This window comes from Callospermophilus lateralis, unplaced genomic scaffold (assembly GCF_048772815.1).
Source record: "Callospermophilus lateralis isolate mCalLat2 unplaced genomic scaffold, mCalLat2.hap1 Scaffold_349, whole genome shotgun sequence".
NCBI lineage: Eukaryota > Metazoa > Chordata > Mammalia > Rodentia > Sciuridae > Callospermophilus > Callospermophilus lateralis.
In genome coordinates this window covers 55,218-64,625 of record NW_027513993.1, presented here as the reverse complement: position 1 = coordinate 64,625, position 9,408 = coordinate 55,218, and the positions used below count along the sequence as shown (strand labels likewise).

The window sequence follows — 9,408 nt, the reverse complement described above, 5'->3', positions numbered from 1 at the left end:
AAAATAATTTTATTATTAAAATTTAGAATATAAAGATCTTGTTTTAATCAAAGATGACTTCTTTTTTCTCTGTGGAAATATCTTCTTTTCCCTTTAGAATTCTTACTGGTTATATTCTGGAATAATTCTTGAAAATCTTAGAATATAAACAAATAATTGTACATTGATAAAGAGAAATAGAATACATTTAAATTTTAATTAAAATATAGTTAAGGCCCTTAGATAATTTTGTAGGAATAATCACATTTGTTTTTCAACTTATAAAGTTTGTTCAATGATTTGAGAATTAAAAGTCACTTGATTATCTCTGGAAAGTAAGTTTATAGTAAAATACATTTATGTTAAATATTTCTAATTATAGATAGAGAACATCATATATATATATATATATATATATATATATATATATATATATATCTCATTATATATGCATACATGTATACATATATATATTTACACATATATTTATATATTTATGTTTTCTGTTGAAGAAAAATGATTAGATAAATATATATTAACTGAATAAATAGACATAAATGCAAATTATTTTCTGGATTAGCAACTATTGGTTATCCAAATACCAAGAAAAATACATATTGAGAATAAGGGCATAATTTATAATTGTATTAACTTTTTTAACAATGTGTTTTTTAAGACATTTGTGTCCATTTCAATTTTCCTTGGATTAGTAGTGCACTTTTTTATATTTGTGAGGTCACATAATAAGATTTTTGTGCATACATTTACTTATTTCTTCTAGTTATATAGTCAGTGATGAGAATAGCATTTTTTGCTCATCAAAGGTCTTGGCTGGCTTTATTTCTTGTGGTGAACAAATGCTTTCTTTTAACCTTCAATATTGAAAGTAAAATACAAAGAAACATATGTTTAATACCTCTCATCAATAAAAATTATTTAGTAACAGCCATATATAGAAAAATGAAAGATCCTAAATGAAGCTGTTGTGGGATAAAAAACAGTCAAGTTGTTTAGTCTTGAGAGCAAGTCAGGCTTAGGGCTGCAATGTAGAATTCTGTGGAATTAGATTTTGCCTTAAAAAAAGATACATTTTGTTAGCATTTACAGGTGAGAATTCATAAAAATGTAGGCTCTATGTAGTTTCAGGAGCAGGTCTGTGTGAAACTGAAAGTACAGTTTAGTTACTGGAGGCAAGATCAGATGTCCTGGTGAAATGACAGGAGAAATACCAATGGGAAGCACCCAAAATGTAAAAGAAGAAACTAGGAAGAATAATTGGCTATCCAGGCTTCCTGCTGTTACCATGGTGATGCAAACAGCTTGGAGTTAGTTGTTCATTGTCTGGGGAAAAGGCTTCAAGAGCAGGTTTCATTTTATTTGATTTGTTTGTATTTATCTAACTAGAGTGAAGTGGCTTGCTTTGTCTTTACCACCTCTTCTTGCAGTGTGTGTTGTCTTCTTCTTTGTATTTTTCCTTGCAGCACATGGGCACTTTAAAAGTGAGTTTTAATGGCAGATGCCAGTGTTACTATCAGATCTTAGGGCAGTTTGCTTTTGGCATTCAGGCCAGGTTGTTTAATGGTTAAAAGCACTGCTGGTTGTGGGTCTACTTACAGACCCCATAGGAAAAGCAGCTAAACTCTTTTGTCCACAGAGGCTGGGTTACAGCCATTCTGATAGGTAGAACAAGAATGTGGTAAAAAGTTGTAATATAAGTTGTTAGAGCACCTTTTTAAACATCAAAATAACTAAAATATATAAAAAAATTCCCTCTCAAGTAGTAGAAAATTTTTCTTTTACAGTCTCATCATAAATAATCATAATCATAATTCTTTTTTACTCTTACACTTTCCAAGCATGGATTTCTAGCATATAAAACCCTAAAATCTTTACCTATTTTTTAAGATGTAAAAATTCATAGAAACAATCCCAAAAAGTCCATAAAAGCGATTTTCTCATGGGAGAGGACTGAATTTAACAATATATTCTGTTAATAATCTTAATAATACTTTAAATATTTTAAGGTTTCTAACATTTCAAAATTTTCATCTTTCTAAAGATAAAATATTCTCAGATATTTATAAAGTTCAGCATCACAGATTTTTTATCTAATTCACTTACTTTCTACAATTGTGTCCAAAATATTTTGAAACCTTAAGTGCACTTAACATATAAAGAGATGCCAAACTCATTAAATTTCTAGAATGTAACCTGGAGACCCAGCGTTGGCCACCAATTGTCAGGTCTAAGCACTAAACACTCAAGGTGACTCTAGGTCAACTGGGCAGCATGAAATAACCACACAGAGACAGGGAAATACATTTTTCTTTACATCCTGTGATGGTTTCTCGGACCTATGGGGGTCCATGGATAAAGAGAGAGGAGTATTTGCTTAATCTTTTTATTGGGAAGAAGCCATTCAAATGAGGGAACAGGTAGGGTTACAAAGGAATAGGTGAGTATAGCTTAATGCCCTTGGTTTTGACTACACCTGAAGACCACCCTTGCTATCAGATCTGGGAGAAGGCCGAAGTCAACAAGAAATGTATTGACTGGTAAAAGCCTTTTGTGCTTTGGTAATGAAAGGTGTGGTCATTCAGAGAATTTCTTCAGAGTAGAATGCTTGTTTCTCATGTGTGGGGCACTGGGTTCAATCCTCAGCACCATATAAACAAAAAAATATAGGTAGTGCATCCATTTACAAATAAAAATATTTTAAAAATAATTTTCTTCCAGCTACCTGATAAGATGTGATGGGTATTCAGCAGGATAATTTGTGTAAGTAACAGTGATGGAACATATTAAATACAGTTTTTTCTGATGTTATAATCAGAGCTGTTATGAAAAGAGTAATTGATATTTGGCATTGGGGAAGCCCCACATTTTCTTCTCCATTTTTTAAATAGCATAACCCTTCCAATTTCTGGACTTTAGTAGTAACTGACACTATCAACCAGTAGCATGGATAAAGGCCTGTGAGTAAATTCTGTCCCAATAGGTGGACCCACCCATGGCTAGTTTTGAGCTTTCCCTATATTAGTTAGCCAAAGTTAGCAGCAATGACATTTCCTTTTACAGAGACTAAAGTGAGAAGGAGAGAGTACTCATGGACTGAAATCCAAGATTCTCACATCATCTGCTCTTGGCTAATCTCCAATCTATAGAAGGTACAGAAATTACCTCCAAGAGAAGCCATGGCCTGTGTAGGTTTTGTGATGGATTTCAGTACAACAAAAAGAACAAATCTTAAAATTCAAGTTTCACTTGAATGAGAGAAGTGAAGAAATGGACTAAAATGGTACAATACCTGAGGACCCACAGTTATTGAGGAAAGTTACAATTACCTCAGTGCAGAGAAACCTGGCTCCCTCACAGGGAGGAGGCCTCTTTAACCTGTCTTCCTGTGCAATTATCAAAATCCCATTAGTCATGAATTTCTTCCTTTCTTCTTAATTCTCTTTCCTCTATCTGTTTTTTCTCATACCTATTAACTGTTTTTGTTTCATTCTAGAAGTAGTTGTCCCAATTCAGTCTCCATGTTTTCTTCTAACAACCAAAGCATTTAGAATTTAAATCTCACTGTGAGGTATATAAATTGATAATGGGTGTCTTAATTTTTTTAGAAGACACATGTGATGTCATCAATTAGTTTTTTATGATTAGTACCCACATAAAAAACCTGGGGTCACTTTCCTTAGAAAATGAGAAGTGCAATCAAAATTTTTTATCCAGATAGTGCTTCTTTATTACTGAGAATGAAAAAAAAAAGTTTTCTGTTTACAACTGGGGACTCCCTCTCTGTCTACAGTAATAGAGCTATTCTCAAACCAATATTTCCAGTCTAGTGAGATGAGGTAAGCTATTGCCACTATATAACCCCATCCTGAAATCCTCCACTCCAAATCTGGATAGAGAGGAAATAGAGAAGGCTCCTGGGTAGGTGCTAGAGGAAGGCATTTTCAAGTCTATTACTATATCTTATCCAAGACACAAGTATTTATTCCCAACATGCTACAAAATTTATTTGAATTAAAACTTATTCCATGTTTTATAGAATTACTTTTGTTATTACTATAATGTATAACATGAAAATATTATCTTATATAATTAAATTATCATACAGAATTGTTTCATCATTAAGACTCACAAGTAATAGAAATTCAAATGGCCAGTATAACTAGACTTATATAATTATCTAAAACTTGAGATATTCAGGGCTGAGTTTTTATCTCAGTGGCAGAGTGCTTGTCTAGCATCTGTGAGGCACTGGGTTTGATCCTCAGGACCACATAAAAATAAATAAATAAAATAAATGCATTCTGTCTTTAAAAAGATGTTCAAAGTACTTATTCATATTGAAATGGTAAATTCAATAACAAAACATATGAGGGCAGATTCAGAAAATATTCTTATTTTATAAACTGAGTTGTACAGAAACTCTGTGTAGAAAAATGGTGCGGTCCATATGAAGTGTGTTGTGTATAGAAAAGAAAATGACATGCATGCAGGGTACCACTGAAGTTTCAATGCACTAGCAGCATGATGGACCATCAGATCAAGATAAAATCCAGAATGTAGTATGTTTTAGCAAATCAAATGCTTCTGTTGTTGTTTTGTTATGAAGTGTTGTTATTTGACCTCAGGCTTTATACCTACTGAGCAAATATGCTCCCAATGAGTTACACCCCCTTCTCCTGAAAAATATAGTTTTATTGGAATGCCATCATGCATTAAGTTACTATATATTGCAGTTTTACGCTATGATTGAAGCGAACTTCTGGTCCACACAGCCAAAAATCTTCATGATATGGTCCTCTGAAGAAATATTTTGGAAAAATCCATTGATATAATTTTAATACCACCAAATATATTGAAAGGTTTTTGGAACATGGATCCCTATGTGCAATCCCCAACAGCATTCTAGTTAATTTGGGAGTCAAATATTTCAGCATTTATCTGCTGGTAATAAAAATCTAAATCTAATTATGAGTAAAATTGAGGTAACCAGGTAGAGTGTGAGTATGGCAGTAAGATTCTTTCTACATCTTGGCTAATTTTTAGAAATATTAGAATAAAATAACCTTAAAATGTTTTATCACACTCAGTGTTTTATTTTATTTTATTTTTATTTTATTAGTTAATTTAATCATTTCAACAAAATCTAGAATTGAGCAGAATTCATTCACATGTAGCTAAGAAACTTGCCAAATGCAAGCCCAATTGTACTGTCAGAATTGGAGCTACATTTCCAGATATTTCTAGTTTTAAAAAAATCTTCGGCCTGGAATTGTAGCTCATATAGGTAGTATGCACAAAGATACCCAGCACCAGTAGAAAAAGAGAAATTCAGCCCTGTCCTAGACCAGCTGAAAGAGTACTGATAATTCACTAATGTTCCTTGCTAGTAAAGTATGGGTCACTGCAGGTGGCCACTGAGGCCTATATGAAGGATAGACAAAAAAGTTGAAGTGTCTTGTGTCTCTTTTTTTTTCTTTTAGTTGTAGACCTTTGTTTTCTTTATGTTGCTGAGGATCGAGTCCAGTGTCTCACACAAGTGCTCTACACCCACTGTCTTACACAAGTGCTCTATGACTGAGCCACGACCCTAGCTTGCCTTGTACATTGAAGACCCCTCTATTCAGTCCCCATGTGTAGGCTTGCTCCAGTTGGGTTAACATTTGTTAAGCACTTACAATAAGTGTCAGAAACATGTATTGTCTCATTAACTTCAATAAGGCCCATTATAGACAGGTCCTTTAACTATGATGTAAAAATTAATTTAACTTGACTGCTATATGGAAAGAAATATTTTGCATTAAGTTAATGGCATTGTCTGTACCAGAAAGTACTAAATAAATGGCAGTTGTCAGCAGGAGCCTGGATTGATGATAAAACTCAGGAGGCAGAGGATCACAGTTCAAGGCCAGCCTCAGCAACTGAGACCCCTCTGAATAAAAAAGGGTTGCGGATGTAGCTTATTAACAAAGTGTCCCTGGGTTCAATCCCCAAAACCAGAGGTCTGAGGTTGGGGCTTGCTTATGACATAGTACTCAATTTTGGGTGAGTAAAGAACTGGGGATTCCAGCCTTATGCTGCACCTTTCCTATTTAACCATCAGGAGGCAGCAAAAGGTCTCTTCCAATGCCTGCTGTGGTTCCCCCTGGTGCCCACCAGACGGCAACAAAGCAGGGCAGCTGATCTTGTGGTCATTGTGGCAGCATTGCTTCTCTCAGTGATCCTTTGCATAGTTAGCCCCAACCTCCCAGGGCCTTAACTAACTCGGAGGAGACAGGCCAGAACCAAGTTAATAAATAAAATTCAGAATTTATTAAAAATTAGAGCTCCCATTTTGTGCCTTCCTGGTGATAAAGAAATAAATAACCAGAAGGGACACAGCTGGGGAAAGAAAATCAATCCCAAGACAGATTTATTAAACTGCACCTCCCTTCCCAACCCCTCCCCCTATGGCTCTTGGGACATAGCACATGAGCAGGTACCTCAGTCCAGGTAGAATGTGGGCGGCACCAAGGCTTACCTGCCCTGCCCAGAAGGGGAGATAGGTCCTAGGATCATTTGTTTCCAGCCCTTGAATCCCATAGACCTGCTTCCAGCAGGGGCCAGGGCTGAAGCATCAATTGGAGGCACCTGTGGGTGGTGGTGGTAGGGGGAGAACAGGGTAACAACCTAGGCAGCATAAGCAGCTGAAAGAGGGTCCAGCCCCCTCTCCAGGTTCAACCAGTAGCCTGATAAGTCATGTCCCATCCATACCCCCTTCTCCCCTTGAGCCTGCAACCTCTGCACTAAGCTGAGGATCTTCCTGGGCAGTTCAACAGAGGCACGGATGAAAACTGCATCACATTGCACATAGTTTCCCTTTCGGATATCCTGGTGGGAGATTAACTTGGGATATCCAAAGCCCAGAGAACTCTCATCCAAGGAGCTTCACCACGTGCCTGGCTTTTGGAATTTTTTTCATTTTGAGTCAGAGTGGAAAGTCTCAATGAAAGGCTATGGATTAGCAAGCCCTGGGTTGCTCTGATCTAGCAGGAAGAATGTGACACGACGGGCAAAATGCCACTCAAGGAGACTGTCAAAGGTGCCTGGTAGCACATGAATGTACAGAGAGAGATATTTGCTCTCACTACTGCTGTTGCCAATGAGGAGTGCAGACACCTGTAGTTTGTAACCATACTTATGTATTTTGAAGGCTGGTCTGAAGCACTCAACGTTAGGCTTGGCCTCTTGAACCCTCTGCCCATAGCTGCCAATCTTCCAGATGAGCGCTCCATCACTTCCTACTGATAGTTCCTCCAGCTCTCCACACAGTTCCTGCAGCTCCTGCCACTGCTGTCTCACCAGGGCACACATCATAGCCAGAGGTGGCTTCACACTCTCCTCCACATGCTGCACCATTGTCAGCTTAGGGCACTGTTGGCAAAGTCCCAGGCAATGAGGAAAGGGAGAACTGTTACCAAAAGGGAAAGACACAGGGGTAGAAGGCGCCCAACTCTCCATGATGAAGACAGGGTACTAGGAAGCACCTGTAGCCGGACATCAGGGGGAAGGACCTCAAAGAACTAAACTCCCAGGAACCCTATCCTTCATTCAGGACTTCATCGCCTAAAGAAGGGTTAACAGGAAGAAGGGGCATCTGACCCTGTGCATGCAATCAGAGTCTTTGAACGGGTATAGCACCAAGGCAGTCCTACCGCTGTCCGTCAGATGATTTGGCAGATCCTCCTGTGACACAGTGCCCATGCCACCCTGGTTAGAGTAGGGCACAGACAGCCTTGGGCACTGGTACTGGTGACGCTGTACCTATTGACTTCCTTTGTGCAATAGGTACAAGGCTGGGTGCACTTGGGGCACTCAGAAGTTGCATGCTGGGCCAGTAGTCACCGCATCATGCAGGCACCACTCTTGTTCTCACAGTACGCACTCTCTTGGGGGCACATACCCTCATGGCTCTCAAAGGCTTCCCCACTGAAATCAAAGCCACAGAACTCGCAATTGAGGCACCGCTTGGGGCAGTCGTGTTGCAAGTTTGCAGGCAGATCACAGTGACTCAGCTTGGCAGGACAGCGATTGGGGCAGGGAACTTCAATGAAGCTGCAGCTATTCAGGTGTCTCTATAAATGACAAAGTGGCCCACTCCAGCAGCAGCCCTCCTCACTGTGGATGCAGCGAATGGGCAGGCCTAGCATCTGGACCTCCAGCTCTGGGTCTGGGTAGATCTTGGCATAGTCCAGTGGAAGTTGGTCCTCAGGGCATTTGAAGACTCCTTCCCTGAGCAACTGCTGCAGGCAGGTTTCGCAGAAGCGGTGGCCATAGGTAGAAACCTGCAGGGGCTCGCGCATGGGTTTCCTGCACATAGGGCACAGCAGTCGGTGCTTGGGCTTCTCCAAGAAGTTGTAGTGGAAGCTGCGCATGGCGGGAGAGTGGCAGACACCGGCAAGCGGGGCTGGGCACGTGGTGGCCCCTGGTGGCATGGACTGGCAGCCCAGCCCAAAGCAACTAAGTGTTTTATATATGCTTCATATTTGAAATACTATATAGTCTATAAATCTCTCTTCACTTAAAAAATGATTGCATGCTACATTATTTTACAGACATAAAAACAGAATTCTTCAAGAATATTTGGACTATTTCTAATTCATAAGAAAATTTTAAATAGAATATTTCTTACATATGCATATGTAGTATATCAGTATAAATGTTTTTATATGAATATATACATGCAAAATCAGGATATATACAAAAGATTCTTGCATGTTTTCTATATGAAATATGCACATTTGTGGATGGGGTTATGGTTCAGTGGCAGAGCACTTGCCTAGCATGTGTGAGGTTCTGGGTTTGATTTTCAGTACCATACATCAATAAAGGACCATTAACAACTAAAAGAGTATTATATATATGTGTGTATATATATATATATATATATATATATATATATATATATATATATATATTTTTTTTAATACTCTTTTAGTTGTTAATGGTATATATATATATATATATATATATATGTTATATATATAACTGTCCTTAACAGGAAAGCTCCAAATGCAATGACAACCATCACAAATACTGGTCAGACATTCCTCCTCTAACAGAGAACAGACTTTATAGGATAAATGGCTAATTACAGGTCTGGAGCAAAAAAAAAAATGATGTGCATGAAACACCTTATTTTGTGAGAAACTGAAAAGTACTACAGGATAAATGGGAACACATCAAAAAGATATGTAATCAGCTTTAAATAGCAGCAGCTGTTTATATATAGGCATGTGAGTACCAAAATTATAAGCTTTATCTTCTTCCCCACTTATGGTTGGTTTTGCTATATTTGTTTATGTAGAATCAAATTTTAAAAAATTATAATTTGGCCACCACATAGTAATCATTTGACACAAGAAGGAATCATCT

General features: G+C 37.8%; 1 pseudogene; it reads right to left on the bottom strand.

Moving 5' to 3' along the window:
• Nucleotides 1-6,663: 6,663 nt before the first annotated feature.
• Nucleotides 6,664-8,408, bottom strand: LOC143386824 (TNF receptor-associated factor 4-like; annotated as a pseudogene).
• Nucleotides 8,409-9,408: the final 1,000 nt, after the last annotated feature.